At 38.2% G+C, this 20,235-nt stretch overlaps 12 non-coding genes across 12 annotated transcripts; all 12 read right to left on the reverse strand.

Moving 5' to 3' along the window:
- Positions 1-637: 637 nt before the first annotated feature.
- On the reverse strand, positions 638-711 carry trnat-agu (transfer RNA threonine (anticodon AGU)). Its single transcript has one exon. It is a non-coding gene; the product is annotated as a tRNA-Thr (tRNA).
- Positions 712-1,241: 530 nt separating this feature from the next.
- trnat-agu (transfer RNA threonine (anticodon AGU)) lies at positions 1,242-1,315 on the reverse strand. The gene has a single exon. It is a non-coding gene; the product is annotated as a tRNA-Thr (tRNA).
- A 1,596-nt stretch (positions 1,316-2,911) lies between these two features.
- trnat-agu (transfer RNA threonine (anticodon AGU)) lies at positions 2,912-2,985 on the reverse strand. The gene has a single exon. It is a non-coding gene; the product is annotated as a tRNA-Thr (tRNA).
- A 530-nt stretch (positions 2,986-3,515) lies between these two features.
- On the reverse strand, positions 3,516-3,589 carry trnat-agu (transfer RNA threonine (anticodon AGU)). The gene has a single exon. It is a non-coding gene; the product is annotated as a tRNA-Thr (tRNA).
- A 1,573-nt stretch (positions 3,590-5,162) lies between these two features.
- trnat-agu (transfer RNA threonine (anticodon AGU)) lies at positions 5,163-5,236 on the reverse strand. The gene has a single exon. It is a non-coding gene; the product is annotated as a tRNA-Thr (tRNA).
- Positions 5,237-5,766: 530 nt separating this feature from the next.
- trnat-agu (transfer RNA threonine (anticodon AGU)) lies at positions 5,767-5,840 on the reverse strand. Its single transcript has one exon. It is a non-coding gene; the product is annotated as a tRNA-Thr (tRNA).
- A 1,594-nt stretch (positions 5,841-7,434) lies between these two features.
- On the reverse strand, positions 7,435-7,508 carry trnat-agu (transfer RNA threonine (anticodon AGU)). The gene has a single exon. It is a non-coding gene; the product is annotated as a tRNA-Thr (tRNA).
- A 1,360-nt stretch (positions 7,509-8,868) lies between these two features.
- Positions 8,869-8,942, reverse strand: trnat-ugu (transfer RNA threonine (anticodon UGU)). The gene has a single exon. It is a non-coding gene; the product is annotated as a tRNA-Thr (tRNA).
- A 1,230-nt stretch (positions 8,943-10,172) lies between these two features.
- Positions 10,173-10,246, reverse strand: trnat-agu (transfer RNA threonine (anticodon AGU)). The gene has a single exon. It is a non-coding gene; the product is annotated as a tRNA-Thr (tRNA).
- A 530-nt stretch (positions 10,247-10,776) lies between these two features.
- On the reverse strand, positions 10,777-10,850 carry trnat-agu (transfer RNA threonine (anticodon AGU)). Its single transcript has one exon. It is a non-coding gene; the product is annotated as a tRNA-Thr (tRNA).
- Positions 10,851-16,195: 5,345 nt separating this feature from the next.
- trnat-agu (transfer RNA threonine (anticodon AGU)) lies at positions 16,196-16,269 on the reverse strand. Its single transcript has one exon. It is a non-coding gene; the product is annotated as a tRNA-Thr (tRNA).
- Positions 16,270-17,629: 1,360 nt separating this feature from the next.
- On the reverse strand, positions 17,630-17,703 carry trnat-ugu (transfer RNA threonine (anticodon UGU)). Its single transcript has one exon. It is a non-coding gene; the product is annotated as a tRNA-Thr (tRNA).
- Positions 17,704-20,235: the final 2,532 nt, after the last annotated feature.

Genomic DNA, 20,235 nt, shown 5'->3' on the forward strand with positions numbered 1-20,235 from the left:
TACCAGAAAGAGACACAAAACAACCACAAAGAGACACAAAACGACCACAAAGAGACACAAAAAATCCAGAGACACAAAATGACCACAAAGAGACACATAACAACCACCAAGAGACACAAAACATCCAGAGACACAAAACAACCACAAAGAGACACAAAACGACCACAGAGACACAAAATGACCACAAAAAGAGACAAAATTACCAGAAAGAGACACAAAACAACCAAAAAGAGTCACAAAACGACCACAAAGAGACAAAAAACGACCACAAAGAGACACAAAACGACCACAAAGAGACACAAAACAACCACAAAGAGACACATAACAACCACAAAGAGACACAAAACGACCACAAAGAGACACATAACAACCACAAAGAGACACAAAACAACCACAGAGAGACACATAACAAGCAGAAAGAGACACAAAACATCCAGAGACACAAAACGACCACAAAGAGACACAAAACATCCCAAAACTAATTCTAATTTCTAAAAACATTTTTATCAAGTCTGACCAATGAAGAGACTGATAATAATCATGATGTTCATCATTTAATTAAGAGAACCAATGTAAAGTAGAACCCTGATAATGAGCTGTTTTATATGCTAAGTCCTAGTTACCTGAAAAGGACTACAGGCACTGCTGGGATTTGAACCCAGGATCTTCTGTTTACTAGACAGGCACTTTGACCAACTAAGCCACAGCACCACATAAGTAATAAAAATGATGAAAGACACAAAACATTCAGATACACAAAACGACCACAAAGAGACACAAGATGACCACAGAGAGACACAAAATGACCACAAAGAGAGACTAAACAACCAAAGAGACACAACAACTACAAAGAGACACAAAACGATCACAAAGAGACACAAAATGACCACGAAGAGAGACAAAACTACCACAAAGAGACACAAAACTACCACAAAGAGACACAAAATTACCAGAAAAAGACACAAAACGACCACAAAGAGACACAAAACTACCACAAAGAGACACAAATTTACCAGAAAGAGACACAAAACAACCACAAAGAGACACAAAACGACCACAAAGAGACACAAAACATCCCAAAACTAATTCTGATTTCTAAAAACATTTTTATCAAGTCTGACCAATGAAGAGACTGATAATAATCATGATGTTCATCATTTAATTAAGAGAACCAATGTAAAGTAGAACCCTGATAATGAGCTGTTTTATATGCTAAGTCATAGTTAGCTTAAAAGGACCACAGGCACTGCTGGGATTTGAACCCAGGATCTCCTGTTTACTAGACAGGCACTTTGACCAACTAAGCCACAGCACCACATAAATCATAAAAATGATGAAAGACACAAAACATTCAGATACACAAAACGACCACAAAGAGACACAAGATGACCACAGAGAGACACAAAACGACCACAGAGACACAAAACAACCACAAAGAGACACAAAACGATCACAAAGAGAAACAAAACAACCACAAAGAGACATAAAACTACCACAAAGAGACACAAAACGACCACAGAGAGACACAAAACGATCACAGACACACAAAACAACCACAGAGAGTCACAAAACAACCACAAAGAGACACAAAACATCCAGAGACACAAAACAACCACAAAGAGACACAAAACGACCACAGAGACACAAAATGACCACAAAGAGAGACAAAACTACCACAAAGAGACACAAAATTACCAGAAAGAGACACAAAAAAACCACAGTGAGGCACAAAACATCCAGAGACACAAAACGACCACAAAGAGACACATAACAAACACAAAGAGACACAAAACTACCACAAAGAGACACAACAACTACAAAGAGACACAAAACGATCACAAAGAGAAACAAAACAACCACAAAGAGACATAAAACTACCACAACGAGACACAAAACGACCACAAAAAGACAAAAAATTACCAGAAAGAGACACAAAACAACCACAGAGACACAAAACAACCACAGAGAGACACAAAACAACCACAGAGTGACAAAAAACGATCACAGAGACACAAAACAACCACAAAGAGACACAAAATGACCACAAAGAGAGACAAAACTACCACAAAGAGACACAAAACATCCAGATACACAAAACAGCCACAAAGAGACACAAAATGACCACAAGAGACAAAACGACCACAAAGAGACACAAAGCATCCAGAGACACATAACGACCACAAAGACACACAAAACATCCAGAGACACAAAACAACCACAAAGAGTTACAAAACGACCACAGAGACACAAAATGACCACAAAAAGAGACAAAATTACCAGAAAGAGACACAAAACAACCACAAAGAGACACAAAACGACCACAAAGAGACACAAAACATCCAGAGACACAAAATGACCACAAAGAGACACATAACAACCACCAAGAGACACAAAACATCCAGAGACACAAAACAACCACAAAGAGACACAAAACGACCACAGAGACACAAAATGACCACAAAAAGAGACAAAATTACCAGAAAGAGACACAAAACAACCAAAAAGAGTCACAAAACGACCACAAAGAGACAAAAAACGACCACAAAGAGACACAAAACGACCACAAAGAGACACAAAACAACCACAAAGAGACACATAACAACCACAAAGAGACACAAAACGACCACAAAGAGACACATAACAACCACAAAGAGACACAAAACAACCACAGAGAGACACATAACAAGCAGAAAGAGACACAAAACATCCAGAGACACAAAACGACCACAAAGAGACACAAAACATCCCAAAACTAATTCTAATTTCTAAAAACATTTTTATCAAGTCTGACCAATGAAGAGACTGATAATAATCATGATGTTCATCATTTAATTAAGAGAACCAATGTAAAGTAGAACCCTGATAATGAGCTGTTTTATATGCTAAGTCCTAGTTACCTGAAAAGGACTACAGGCACTGCTGGGATTTGAACCCAGGATCTTCTGTTTACTAGACAGGCACTTTGACCAACTAAGCCACAGCACCACATAAGTAATAAAAATGATGAAAGACACAAAACATTCAGATACACAAAACGACCACAAAGAGACACAAGATGACCACAGAGAGACACAAAATGACCACAAAGAGAGACTAAACAACCAAAGAGACACAACAACTACAAAGAGACACAAAACGATCACAAAGAGACACAAAATGACCACGAAGAGAGACAAAACTACCACAAAGAGACACAAAACTACCACAAAGAGACACAAAATTACCAGAAAAAGACACAAAACTACCACAAAGAGACACAAAACTACCACAAAGAGACACAAATTTACCAGAAAGAGACACAAAACAACCACAAAGAGACACAAAACGACCACAAAGAGACACAAAACATCCCAAAACTAATTCTGATTTCTAAAAACATTTTTATCAAGTCTGACCAATGAAGAGACTGATAATAATCATGATGTTCATCATTTAATTAAGAGAACCAATGTAAAGTAGAACCCTGATAATGAGCTGTTTTATATGCTAAGTCATAGTTAGCTTAAAAGGACCACAGGCACTGCTGGGATTTGAACCCAGGATCTCCTGTTTACTAGACAGGCACTTTGACCAACTAAGCCACAGCACCACATAAATCATAAAAATGATGAAAGACACAAAACATTCAGATACACAAAACGACCACAAAGAGACACAAGATGACCACAGAGAGACACAAAACGACCACAGAGACACAAAACAACCACAAAGAGACACAAAACGATCACAAAGAGAAACAAAACAACCACAAAGAGACATAAAACTACCACAAAGAGACACAAAACGACCACAGAGAGACACAAAACGATCACAGACACACAAAACAACCACAGAGACACAAAACATCCAGAGACACAAAACAACCACAAAGAGACACAAAACGACCACAGAGACACAAAATGACCACAAAGAGAGACAAAACTACCACAAAGAGACACAAAATTACCAGAAAGAGACACAAAAAAACCACAGTGAGGCACAAAACATCCAGAGACACAAAACGACCACAAAGAGACACATAACAAACACAAAGAGACACAAAACTACCACAAAGAGACACAACAACTACAAAGAGACACAAAACGATCACAAAGAGAAACAAAACAACCACAAAGAGACATAAAACTACCACAACGAGACACAAAACGACCACAAAAAGACAAAAAATTACCAGAAAGAGACACAAAACAACCACAGAGACACAAAACAACTACAAAGAGACACAAAACAACCACAGAGTGACAAAAAACGATCACAGAGACACAAAACAACCACAAAGAGACACAAAATGACCACAAAGAGAGACAAAACTACCACAAAGAGACACAAAACATCCAGATACACAAAACAGCCACAAAGAGACACAAAATGACCACAAGAGACAAAACGACCACAAAGAGACACAAAGCATCCAGAGACACATAACGACCACAAAGACACACAAAACATCCAGAGACACAAAACAACCACAAAGAGTTACAAAACGACCACAGAGACACAAAATGACCACAAAAAGAGACAAAATTACCAGAAAGAGACACAAAACAACCACAAAGAGACACAAAACGACCACAAAGAGACACAAAACATCCAGAGACACAAAATGACCACAAAGAGACACATAACAACCACCAAGAGACACAAAACATCCAGAGACACAAAACAACCACAAAGAGACACAAAACGACCACAGAGACACAAAATGACCACAAAAAGAGACAAAATTACCAGAAAGAGACACAAAACAACCAAAAAGAGTCACAAAACGACCACAAAGAGACAAAAAACGACCACAAAGAGACACAAAACGACCACAAAGAGACACAAAACAACCACAAAGAGACACATAACAACCACAAAGAGACACAAAACGACCACAAAGAGACACATAACAACCACAAAGAGACACAAAACAACCACAGAGAGACACATAACAAGCAGAAAGAGACACAAAACATCCAGAGACACAAAACGACCACAAAGAGACACAAAACATCCCAAAACTAATTCTAATTTCTAAAAACATTTTTATCAAGTCTGACCAATGAAGAGACTGATAATAATCATGATGTTCATCATTTAATTAAGAGAACCAATGTAAAGTAGAACCCTGATAATGAGCTGTTTTATATGCTAAGTCCTAGTTACCTGAAAAGGACTACAGGCACTGCTGGGATTTGAACCCAGGATCTTCTGTTTACTAGACAGGCACTTTGACCAACTAAGCCACAGCACCACATAAGTAATAAAAATGATGAAAGACACAAAACATTCAGATACACAAAACGACCACAAAGAGACACAAGATGACCACAGAGAGACACAAAATGACCACAAAGAGAGACTAAACAACCAAAGAGACACAACAACTACAAAGAGACACAAAACGATCACAAAGAGACACAAAATGACCACGAAGAGAGACAAAACTACCACAAAGAGACACAAAACTACCACAAAGAGACACAAAATTACCAGAAAAAGACACAAAACTACCACAAAGAGACACAAAACTACCACAAAGAGACACAAATTTACCAGAAAGAGACACAAAACAACCACAAAGAGACACAAAACGACCACAAAGAGACACAAAACATCCCAAAACTAATTCTGATTTCTAAAAACATTTTTATCAAGTCTGACCAATGAAGAGACTGATAATAATCATGATGTTCATCATTTAATTAAGAGAACCAATGTAAAGTAGAACCCTGATAATGAGCTGTTTTATATGCTAAGTCATAGTTAGCTTAAAAGGACCACAGGCACTGCTGGGATTTGAACCCAGGATCTCCTGTTTACTAGACAGGCACTTTGACCAACTAAGCCACAGCACCACATAAATCATAAAAATGATGAAAGACACAAAACATTCAGATACACAAAACGACCACAAAGAGACACAAGATGACCACAGAGAGACACAAAACGACCACAGAGACACAAAACAACCACAAAGAGACACAAAACGATCACAAAGAGAAACAAAACAACCACAAAGAGACATAAAACTACCACAAAGAGACACAAAACGACCACAGAGAGACACAAAACGATCACAGACACACAAAACAACCACAGAGAGTCACAAAACAACCACAAAGAGACACAAAACATCCAGAGACACAAAACAACCACAAAGAGACACAAAACGACCACAGAGACACAAAATGACCACAAAGAGAGACAAAACTACCACAAAGAGACACAAAATTACCAGAAAGAGACACAAAAAAACCACAGTGAGGCACAAAACATCCAGAGACACAAAACGACCACAAAGAGACACATAACAAACACAAAGAGACACAAAACTACCACAAAGAGACACAACAACTACAAAGAGACACAAAACGATCACAAAGAGAAACAAAACAACCACAAAGAGACACAACAACTACAACGAGACACAAAACGACCACAAAAAGACAAAAAATTACCAGAAAGAGACACAAAACAACCACAGAGACACAAAACAACCACAGAGAGACACAAAACAACCACAGAGTGACAAAAAACGATCACAGAGACACAAAACAACCACAAAGAGACACAAAATGACCACAAAGAGAGACAAAACTACCACAAAGAGACACAAAACATCCAGATACACAAAACAGCCACAAAGAGACACAAAATGACCACAAGAGACAAAACGACCACAAAGAGACACAAAGCATCCAGAGACACATAACGACCACAAAGACACACAAAACATCCAGAGACACAAAACAACCACAAAGAGTTACAAAACGACCACAGAGACACAAAATGACCACAAAAAGAGACAAAATTACCAGAAAGAGACACAAAACAACCACAAAGAGACACAAAACGACCACAAAGAGACACAAAACATCCAGAGACACAAAATGACCACAAAGAGACACATAACAACCACCAAGAGACACAAAACATCCAGAGACACAAAACAACCACAAAGAGACACAAAACGACCACAGAGACACAAAATGACCACAAAAAGAGACAAAATTACCAGAAAGAGACACAAAACAACCAAAAAGAGTCACAAAACGACCACAAAGAGACAAAAAACGACCACAAAGAGACACAAAACGACCACAAAGAGACACAAAACAACCACAAAGAGACACATAACAACCACAAAGAGACACAAAACGACCACAAAGAGACACATAACAACCACAAAGAGACACAAAACAACCACAGAGAGACACATAACAAGCAGAAAGAGACACAAAACATCCAGAGACACAAAACGACCACAAAGAGACACAAAACATCCCAAAACTAATTCTGATTTCTAAAAACATTTTTATCAAGTCTGACCAATGAAGAGACTGATAATAATCATGATGTTCATCATTTAATTAAGAGAACCAATGTAAAGTAGAACCCTGATAATGAGCTGTTTTATATGCTAAGTCCTAGTTAGCTTAAAAGGACCACAGGCACTGCTGGGACTTGAACCCAGGATCTTCTGTTTACTAGACAGGCACTTTGACCAACTAAGCCACAGCACCACATAAGTAATAAAAATGATGAAAGACACAAAACATTCAGATACACAAAACGACCACAAAGAGACACAAGATGACCACAGAGAGACACAAAATGACCACAAAGAGAGACTAAACAACCAAAGAGACACAACAACTACAAAGAGACACAAAACGATCACAAAGAGACACAAAATGACCACGAAGAGAGACAAAACTACCACAAAGAGACACAAAACTACCACAAAGAGACACAAAATTACCAGAAAAAGACACAAAACTACCACAAAGAGACACAAAACTACCACAAAGAGACACAAATTTACCAGAAAGAGACACAAAACAACCACAGAGACAGAAAACAACCACAAAGAGACATTAAACAACCACAAAGAGACACAAAATGACCACAAAGAGACACAAAACTACCACAAAGAGACACAAATTTACCAGAAAGAGACACAAAACAACCACAGAGACACAACAACTACAAAGAGACAAAAAAAGATCACAAAGAGACACAAAACGACAACAAAGACAGGCAAAACTACCACAAAGAGTCAAAAAACAACCACAGAGACATAAAACAACTACAAAGAGACACAAAACAACCAAAGAGAGACACTAAACAACCACAACGAGACACAAAACGACCACAAAGAGACACATAACAACCACAAAGAGACACAAAATGATCACAAAGAGACACAAAATGACCACGAAGAGAGACAAGACAACCGCAGAGACACAACAACTACAAAGAGACACAAAACTATCACAAAGAGACACAAATGACCACAAAGAGAGACAGAACTACCACAAAGAGAATCAAAACTACCACAAAGAGACACAAAATTACCAGAAAAAGACACAAAACTACCACAAAGAGACACAAAACAACCACAGAGACAGAACACAACCACAAAGAGACAATAAACAACCACAAAGAGACATAAAATTACCAGAAAGAGACACAAAACAACCACGGAGACACAACAACTACAAAGAGACAAAAAAAGATCACAAAGACACACAAAACGACCACAAAGAAAGACAAAACAACCACAGAGACACAAAACAACTACAAAGAGACACAAAACAACCAAAGAGAGACACATAACAACCACAGAGAGTCACATAACAAGCAGAAAGAGACACAAAACATCCAGAGACACATAACAAGCAGAAAGAGACACAAAACAACCACAGAGAGACACATAACAAGCAGAAAGAGACACAAAACATCCCAAAACTAATTCTGATTTCTAAAAACATTTTTATCAAGTCATGATGTTCATCATTAAATTAAGAGAACCAATGTAAAGTAGAACCCTGATAATGACCTGTTTTATATGCTAAGTCATAGTTAGCTTAACAGGACCACAGGCACTGCTGGGATTTGAACCCAGGATCTCCTGTTTACAAGACAGGAACTTTGACCAACTAAGCCACAGCACCACATAAGCCATAAAAATGAGGAAAGACACAAAACATTCAGATACAAAAAACGACCACAAAGAGACACAAGATGACCACAGAGAGACACAAAACGACCACAGAGACACAAAACAACCACAGAGAGACACAAAACAACTACAAAGAGACACAAAACAACCACAGAGTGACAAAAAACGATCACAGAGACACAAAACAACCACAAAGAGACACAAAACGACCACAAAAAGACAAAAAATTACCAGAAAGAGACACAAAACAACCACAGAGACACAAAACAACTACAAAGAGACACAAAACAACCACAGAGTGACAAAAAACGATCACAGAGACACAAAACAACCACAAAGAGACACAAAATGACCACAAAGAGAGACAAAACTACCACAAAGAGACACAAAACATCCAGATACACAAAACAGCCACAAAGAGACACAAAATGACCACAAGAGACAAAACGACCACAAAGAGACACAAAGCATCCAGAGACACATAACGACCACAAAGACACACAAAACATCCAGAGACACAAAACAACCACAAAGAGTTACAAAACGACCACAGAGACACAAAATGACCACAAAAAGAGACAAAATTACCAGAAAGAGACACAAAACAACCACAAAGAGACACAAAACGACCACAAAGAGACACAAAACATCCAGAGACACAAAATGACCACAAAGAGACACATAACAACCACCAAGAGACACAAAACATCCAGAGACACAAAACAACCACAAAGAGACACAAAACGACCACAGAGACACAAAATGACCACAAAAAGAGACAAAATTACCAGAAAGAGACACAAAACAACCAAAAAGAGTCACAAAACGACCACAAAGAGACAAAAAACGACCACAAAGAGACACAAAACGACCACAAAGAGACACAAAACAACCACAAAGAGACACATAACAACCACAAAGAGACACAAAACGACCACAAAGAGACACATAACAACCACAAAGAGACACAAAACAACCACAGAGAGACACATAACAAGCAGAAAGAGACACAAAACATCCAGAGACACAAAACGACCACAAAGAGACACAAAACATCCCAAAACTAATTCTAATTTCTAAAAACATTTTTATCAAGTCTGACCAATGAAGAGACTGATAATAATCATGATGTTCATCATTTAATTAAGAGAACCAATGTAAAGTAGAACCCTGATAATGAGCTGTTTTATATGCTAAGTCCTAGTTACCTGAAAAGGACTACAGGCACTGCTGGGATTTGAACCCAGGATCTTCTGTTTACTAGACAGGCACTTTGACCAACTAAGCCACAGCACCACATAAGTAATAAAAATGATGAAAGACACAAAACATTCAGATACACAAAACGACCACAAAGAGACACAAGATGACCACAGAGAGACACAAAATGACCACAAAGAGAGACTAAACAACCAAAGAGACACAACAACTACAAAGAGACACAAAACGATCACAAAGAGACACAAAATGACCACGAAGAGAGACAAAACTACCACAAAGAGACACAAAACTACCACAAAGAGACACAAAATTACCAGAAAAAGACACAAAACTACCACAAAGAGACACAAAACTACCACAAAGAGACACAAATTTACCAGAAAGAGACACAAAACAACCACAAAGAGACACAAAACGACCACAAAGAGACACAAAACATCCCAAAACTAATTCTGATTTCTAAAAACATTTTTATCAAGTCTGACCAATGAAGAGACTGATAATAATCATGATGTTCATCATTTAATTAAGAGAACCAATGTAAAGTAGAACCCTGATAATGAGCTGTTTTATATGCTAAGTCATAGTTAGCTTAAAAGGACCACAGGCACTGCTGGGATTTGAACCCAGGATCTCCTGTTTACTAGACAGGCACTTTGACCAACTAAGCCACAGCACCACATAAATCATAAAAATGATGAAAGACACAAAACATTCAGATACACAAAACGACCACAAAGAGACACAAGATGACCACAGAGAGACACAAAACGACCACAGAGACACAAAACAACCACAAAGAGACACAAAACGATCACAAAGAGAAACAAAACAACCACAAAGAGACATAAAACTACCACAAAGAGACACAAAACGACCACAGAGAGACACAAAACTATCACAGACACACAAAACATCCAGAGACACAAAACAACCACAAAGAGACACAAAACGACCACAGAGACACAAAATGACCACAAAGAGAGACAAAACTACCACAAAGAGACACAAAATTACCAGAAAGAGACACAAAAAAACCACAGTGAGGCACAAAACATCCAGAGACACAAAACGACCACAAAGAGACACATAACAAACACAAAGAGACACAAAACTACCACAAAGAGACACAACAACTACAAAGAGACACAAAACGATCACAAAGAGAAACAAAACAACCACAAAGAGACATAAAACTACCACAACGAGACACAAAACGACCACAAAAAGACAAAAAATTACCAGAAAGAGACACAAAACAACCACAGAGACACAAAACAACCACAGAGAGACACAAAACAACCACAGAGTGACAAAAAACGATCACAGAGACACAAAACAACCACAAAGAGACACAAAATGACCACAAAGAGAGACAAAACTACCACAAAGAGACACAAAACATCCAGATACACAAAACAGCCACAAAGAGACACAAAATGACCACAAGAGACAAAACGACCACAAAGAGACACAAAGCATCCAGAGACACATAACGACCACAAAGACACACAAAACATCCAGAGACACAAAACAACCACAAAGAGTTACAAAACGACCACAGAGACACAAAATGACCACAAAAAGAGACAAAATTACCAGAAAGAGACACAAAACAACCACAAAGAGACACAAAACGACCACAAAGAGACACAAAACATCCAGAGACACAAAATGACCACAAAGAGACACATAACAACAGCAAACAACGTGGGCTACATAGATAATTGGCAATCTTTCTGGAGAAAACCTGGTCTGATGAGGAGAGACGGCATCCATCCCACTTTGGAAGGAGCGGCTCTCATTTCTAGAAATATGGACGAATTTATTAGTCATCCAAAAACATGACATCCCAGGGTTGAGACCAGGATGCAGAGTTGTAGTCTTACACACTTCTCTGCGGCTTCCCACCTGATGCTGCCCCCCCCTCAATCAAAAAACACAAAAGGAGCAAATGCTCTTGTGCAAAAAAAATTTAAAACAAAAACTTTAACTGAACAAAAACATCAAACTATTAAATGTGGTTTGCTGAATATTAGATCTCTCCCTTCGAAGTCTCTGTTAGTGAATGATTTGATCTGTGATCATCATATTGATATATTTTGTCTTACAGAAACCTGGCTGCAGCAGGAGGATCATGTTAGCATTAATGAATCAACTCCCTCTGACTATTTAAATGTTCATGTTCCTAGAACCACAGGTAGAGGAGGAGGAGTGGCAGCTATCTTCAGATCAGGATTACTAATCAGTCCTAGACCCAAGATTAGTTTTAGCTCTTTTGAATCTCTGATTCTCAGTTTTTCCCACCCAAAGTGGAAATCACAAAAACCTCTTGTGTTTGTTGTTGTGTATCGTCCACCTGGCCCTTATTCTGAGTTTCTGTCTGAATTCTCAGAGTTTTTATCCCAGTTAGTGCTGAGTACAGATAAAGTCATTGTAGTGGGTGACTTTAATATTCATGTAGATGTTGAAAATGACAGCCTAAATATTAACTTTAATTCTATATTAGACTCTATTGGATTTTCTCAAAGTGTTCACAGACCTACTCACTGCCTTAATCATACCCTTGACCTTGTGCTGACTTATGGCATTGAGAGTGAACAGTTAACAGTGTTCCCTCATAACCCTGTCTTGTCTGACCATTTTTTAATAACTTTTGAATTTACATTACTTGACTACACGGTTTCTGAGAAGAATTCTACATATAGAAGGTGTCTGTCAGAGAATGCTGTAACCAGATTTAAAGAGTTGATTTCATCATCCTTTTCTTCACTGCCATGTGCTGATATGACACAGGATGGCTACCTAAATTTTACTCCAGTAGAACTTGACTCTCTTGTTGACAGCACTATAGCTTCAATGCGTACAACACTGGACAATGTTGCCCCTCTGAAAAGGAAGGTAATCAGTCAGAAGAGGTTGGCTCCTTGGTATAATTCACAGCTGCGTGCGTTAAAGCAGACTGCAAGAAAGCTGGAGAGACAGTGGCGTTCCTCTAATTTAGAAGAGTCTCAATTAGTCTGGAAAGATAGTTTAATAACGTATAAGAAAGCACTTCGTAAAGCTAGAACTGCGTATTATTCATTATTGATAGAAGAGAATAAGAATAATCCCAGGTTTCTTTTCAGCACTGTTGCCAGACTGACAAAGACTCCGAGCTCTGTTGAGCCATGTATTCCTTTAACTCTCAGCAGTGATGATTTCATGAGATTCTTCATCAATAAAATTGTTTCTATCAGAGAGAAGATTAATGGAATCCTTCCCATTATTATCACTGATGTATCATCAAGTAGAGCAGCTTTAGAAGTATCTTTCGAACCTGAATTGTATTTAGACAGCTTCTGCCCAGTTGATCTCTCTGAGCTAACAACAGCAATAGTCTCTTCTAAACCATCAACTTGTATGTTAGACCCAATCCCAACCAGACTGTTCAAGGAGGTTTTCCCCTTAATTGACACTTCCATATTGGATTTGATCAATCGGTCTTTGTTGATAGGATATGTACCTCAGACTTTTAAGGTTGCTGTAATTAAACCTTTACTTAAAAAACCTACTCTTGATTCAGAAGTGTTGGCTAATTATCGACCTATATCCAATCTCCCTTTTTTGTCCAAAGTTCTTGAAAAAATAGTTGCAGTTCAACTTTGTGATCATTTACATAGAAATAATCTGTTTGAAGAGTTTCAGTCAGGATTCAGAGTGCATCATAGCACAGAAACGGCACTGGTGAAAGTTACCAATGATCTCCTGTTAGCTTCTGATAGCGGACTTGTTTCTGTGCTTGTCCTGTTGGATCTCAGTGCTGCATTTGATACGATCGATCACAGCATTCTGTTACAGAGACTTGAACATGTTATTGGGATTAAAGGAACTGCATTAGGCTGGTTTAAGTCATATTTATCTGATAGATTCCAGTTTGTTCTTGTAAATGAGGAATCTTCCTCACACGTTGGAGTAAGTCATGGAGTTCCTCAGGGTTCTGTGCTTGGACCGATTCTTTTTACTTTATACATGCTTCCATTAGGTAACATTATCAGACAGCATGGCATAAATTTCCATTGTTATGCTGATGATACTCAGCTGTACTTATCTATGAAACCAGATGAAACCTACAGGTTGGTCAGGCTACAAGCCTGTCTTAAAGACATAAAGACCTGGATGACTCAGAACTGTCTGCTTTTAAATTCAGACAAAACTGAAGTTGTTCTCTTTGGACCTGAGCGCTTCAGGGAGAAATTGTCTAGTTATATAGTTACTCTAGATGGTATTTCCTTGGCTTCTAGTTCTACAGTGAGGAACCTTGGAGTTATTTTTGACCAGAATTTATCATTTGACGCACATATAAAACTGGTTTCTAGGACTGCCTTCTTTCACCTTCGTAATATTGCCAAAATCAGGAACATCCTGTCTCAAGGTGATGCAGAGAAACTAGTTCATGCATTTGTTACTTCAAGATTGGACTACTGTAATTCCTTATTATTGGGCTGTCCCACATATTCTCTGACAAGCCTCCAGCTGATCCAAAATGCTGCAGCCAGAGTTCTGATGAGAACTAACAGGAGAGATCATGTTTCTCCAGTTTTAGCTTCTCTTCATTGGCTCCCTGTTAAATTCAGAATAGAATTTAAGATTCTTCTCCTCACATATAAAGCTCTTACTGACCGAACTCCATCATATCTTAAAGATCTCATTGTACAATATTTTCCTAACAGAGCACTTCGCTCCCAAACTGCAGGTTTACTTGTTGTTCCCAGCGTTTCTAAAAGTAGAATGGGAGGTAGAGCCTTCAGTTATCAGGCCCCTCTCTTGTGGAATAAGCTGCCAGTAAATGTCCGGGAAGCAGACACCCTTTCCACTTTTAAGATTAGGCTTAAAACTTTTCTTTTCGATAAAGCTTATAGTTAGGGATGGCTCAGGTAATCCTGAAACATCCCATAGTTAAGCTGCTATAGGCTTAGACTGCTGGGGGACCTCATCTGTCACACCTTTCCTCACTTTGCTCTCTTTTTCCCCCTGTTTAATTTCAAAATTGATTTTATGTACATGTGACATTATTGTGGTTATTAACCTATGTTTCCCTGTTCCAACAGATATCCTTTGAATGGCGTTATGGTGTTTTTCCCCCCTCTTTTCCCTCTTTTCTGTCTTCTCAAACCCCAGCTGGTCGAGGCGGATGGCCACCCTTCCTGAGTCTGGTTCTGCCAGAGGTTTCTTCCTGTTAAAAGGGAGTCGTTCCTTTCCACAGTTGCCACAGGCACGCTCAGGACGGGAGATTGGACTGAAGACACATTTCGGTGCAATCTGTTGGTTTCCTTAGCTAGGATATTAATTTTTTTAATTAGCTCTATATGAATTAATTGGATTATGATTACAATGAATTGAATTCCAATTGGCTTGAATTGGACTATATTACTTAAGTGCCTTGAGATGACAATTGTTGTAATCTGGCGCTATATAAATAAAATTGAATTGAATTGAATTGAATAACAACCACCAAGAGACACAAAACATCCAGAGACACAAAACAACCACAAAGAGACACAAAACGACCACAGAGACACAAAATGACCACAAAAAGAGACAAAATTACCAGAAAGAGACACAAAACAACCAAAAAGAGTCACAAAACGACCACAAAGAGACAAAAAACGACCACAAAGAGACACAAAACGACCACAAAGAGACACAAAACAACCACAAAGAGACACATAACAACCACAAAGAGACACAAAACGACCACAAAGAGACACATAACAACCACAAAGAGACACAAAACAACCACAGAGAGACACATAACAAGCAGAAAGAGACACAAAACATCCAGAGACACAAAACGACCACAAAGAGACACAAAACATCCCAAAACTAATTCTAATTTCTAAAAACATTTTTATCAAGTCTGACCAATGAAGAGACTGATAATAATCATGATGTTCATCATTTAATTAAGAGAACCAATGTAAAGTAGAACCCTGATAATGAGCTGTTTTATATGCTAAGTCCTAGTTACCTGAAAAGGACTACAGGCACTGCTGGGATTTGAACCCAGGATCTTCTGTTTACTAGACAGGCACTTTGACCAACTAAGCCACAGCGCCACATAAGTCATAAAAATGATGAAAGACACAAAACATTCAGATACACAAAACGACCACAAAGAGACACAAGATGACCACAGAGAGACACAAAATGACCACAAAGAGAGACTAAACAACCAAAGAGACACAACAACTACAAAGAGACACAAAACGATCACAAAGAGACACAAAATGACCACGAAGAGAGACAAAACTACCACAAAGAGACACAAAACTACCACAAAGAGACACAAAATTACCAGAAAAAGACACAAAACTACCACAAAGAGACACAAAACTACCACAAAGAGACACAAATTTACCAGAAAGAGACACAAAACAACCACAGAGACAGAAAACAACCACAAAGAGACATTAAACAACCACAAAGAGACACAAAATGACCACAAAGAGACACAAAACTACCACAAAGAGACACAAATTTACCAGAAAGAGACACAAAACAACCACAGAGACACAACAACTACAAAGAGACAAAAAAAGATCACAAAGAGACACAAAACGACAACAAAGACAGGCAAAACTACCACAAAGAGTCAAAAAACAACCACAGAGACATAAAACAACTACAAAGAGACACAAAACAACCAAAGAGAGACACTAAACAACCACAACGAGACACAAAACGACCACAAAGAGACACATAACAACCACAAAGAGACACAAAATGATCACAAAGAGACACAAAATGACCACGAAGAGAGAAAAGACAACCGCAGAGACACAACAACTACAAAGAGACACAAAACTATCACAAAGAGACACAAATGACCACAAAGAGAGACAGAACTACCACAAAGAGAATCAAAACTACCACAAAGAGACACAAAATTACCAGAAAAAGACACAAAACTACCACAAAGAGACACAAAACAACCACAGAGACAGAACACAACCACAAAGAGACAATAAACAACCACAAAGAGACATAAAATTACCAGAAAGAGACACAAAACAACCACGGAGACACAACAACTACAAAGAGACAAAAAAATATCACAAAGACACACAAAACGACCACAAAGAAAGACAAAACAACCACAGAGACACAAAACAACTACAAAGAGACACAAAACAACCAAAGAGAGACACATAACAACCACAGAGAGTCACATAACAAGCAGAAAGAGACACAAAACATCCAGAGACACATAACAAGCAGAAAGAGACACAAAACAACCACAGAGAGACACATAACAAGCAGAAAGAGACACAAAACATCCCAAAACTAATTCTGATTTCTAAAAACATTTTTATCAAGTCATGATGTTCATCATTTAATTAAGAGAACCAATGTAAAGTAGAACCCTGATAATGACCTGTTTTATATGCTAAGTCATCGTTAGCTTAACAGGACCACAGGCACTGCTGGGATTTGAACCCAGGATCTCCTGTTTACAAGACAGGAACTTTGACCAACTAAGCCACAGCACCACATAAGCCATAAAAATGAGGAAAGACACAAAACATTCAGATACAAAAAACGACCACAAAGAGACACAAGATGACCACAGAGAGACACAAAACGACCACAGAGACACAAAACAACCACAGAGAGACACAAAATTACCAGAAAGAGACACAAAACATCCAGAGACACAAAACATCCAGAGACACAAAACATCCAGAGACACAAAACAACGACAAAGAGACACAAAACATCCAGAGACACAAAACAACCACAAAGAGACACAAAACGACCACAGAGACACAAAATGACCACAAAGAGAGACAAAACTACCACAAACAGACATAAAATGACCACAAAGAGAGACTAAACAACCAAAGAGACACAACAACTACAAAGAGACACAAAACGATCACAAAGAGAAACAGAACAACCACAAAGAGTCACAAAACTAACACAAAGAGTCACAAAGCTACCACAAAGAGACAAAAAATTACCAGAAAGAGACACAAAACAACCACAGAGACACAAAACAACTACAAAGAAACACAAAACGACCACAAAGAGACACAAAATGACCACAGAGAGACACAAAACGACCACAGAGACACAAAACAACCACAAAGAGACACAAAACGATCACAAAGAGAAACAAAACAACCACAAAGAGACATAAAACTACCACAAAGAGACACAAAACGACCACAAAGAGACAAAAAACAACCACAAAGAGACACAAACCAACCACAGAGACACAAAACAACTACAAAGAGACACAAAACGACCACAGAGACACAAAATGACCACAAAGAGAGACAAAACTACCACAAACAGTCATAAAATGACCACAAAGAGAGACTAAACAACCACAGAAACACAACAACTACAAAGAGACACAAAACAACCACAAAGAGACACAAAACATCCAGAGACACATACCGACCACAAAGAGACACAAAACAACCACAGAGAGACACAAAATTACCAGAAAGAGAGACAAAACTACCACAAACAGACACAAAACAACCACAAAGAGACACAAAACATCCAGAGACACAAAAAAACCACAAAGAAACACAAAACGACCGCAGAGACACAAAATGACCACAAAGAGAGACAAAACTACCACAAACAGAGAAAAAATGACCACAAAGAGAGACAAAAAACCACAGACACAACAACTACAAATAGACACAAAACGATCACAAAGAGACACAAAACAACCACAAAGAGACACAAAACATCCAGAGACACAAAAAAACCACAAAGAAACACAAAACGACCGCAGAGACACAAAATGACCACAAAGAGAGACAAAACTACCACAAACAGAGAAAAAATGACCACAAAGAGAGACAAAAAACCACAGACACAACAACTACAAATAGACACAAAACTACCACAAAGAGACACAAAATTACCAGAAAAAGACACAAAACTACCACAAGGAGACAAAAAATTACCAGAAAGAGACACAAAACAACCACAGACACACAAAACAACTACAAAGAGACACAAAACAACCACAAAGAGACACAAAACGACCACAAAGAGACACAAAACAACCACAGAGACACAAAACAACTACAAAGAGACACAAAACAACCAAAGAGAGTCACATAACAAGCAAAAAGAGACACAAAACATCCAGAGACACATAACAACCACAAAGAGACACAAAACAACCACAGAGAGACACATAACAAGCAGAAAGAGACACAAAACATCCCAAAACTAATTCTGATTTCTAAAAACATTTTTATCAAGTCTGACCAAAGAACAGACTGATAACTATCATGATGTTAATCATTTAATTAAGAGAACCAATGTAAAGTAGAACCATGATAATGACTTGTTTTATATGCTAAGTCATAGTTAACTTAATAGGACCACAGGTACGGCTGGGATTTGAACCCAGGATCTCCTGTTTACTAGACTGGCACTTTGACAAACTAAGCCACAGCACCACATAAGTCATAAAAATGATGAAAGACACAAAACATTCAGATACACAAACGACCACAAAGAGACACAAGATGACCACAGAGAGACACAAAACGACCACAGAGATACAAAACAACCACAGAGAGACACAAAACGATCACAAAGAGAAACAGAACAACCACAAAGAGTCACAAAACTAACACATAGAGTCACAAAGCTACCACAAAGAGACAAAAAATTACCAGAAAGAGACACAAAACAACCACAGAGACACAAAACAACTACAAAGAAACACAAAACAACCACAGAGAGACACAAAACGACCACAGAGACACAAAACAACCACAGAGAGACACAAAACGATCACAGAGACACAAAACAACCACATAGAGACACAAAACGACCATAGACACACAAAACAACCACAGAGAGTCACAAAACAACCACAAAGAGAGAAAAAACAAGCACAGAGAGACACAAAATTACCAGAAAGAGACACAAAACATCCAGAGACACAAAACAACTACAAAGAGACACAAAACGACCACAGAGACACAAAATGACCACAAAGAGAGACAAAACTACCACAAAGAGACACAAAATTACCAGAAAGA

This window comes from Leuresthes tenuis, unplaced genomic scaffold, assembly GCF_036924035.1.
Source record: "Leuresthes tenuis unplaced genomic scaffold, fLeuTen1.0.hap1 SCAF_23, whole genome shotgun sequence".
Taxonomy (NCBI): Eukaryota; Metazoa; Chordata; class Actinopteri; order Atheriniformes; family Atherinopsidae; genus Leuresthes; species Leuresthes tenuis.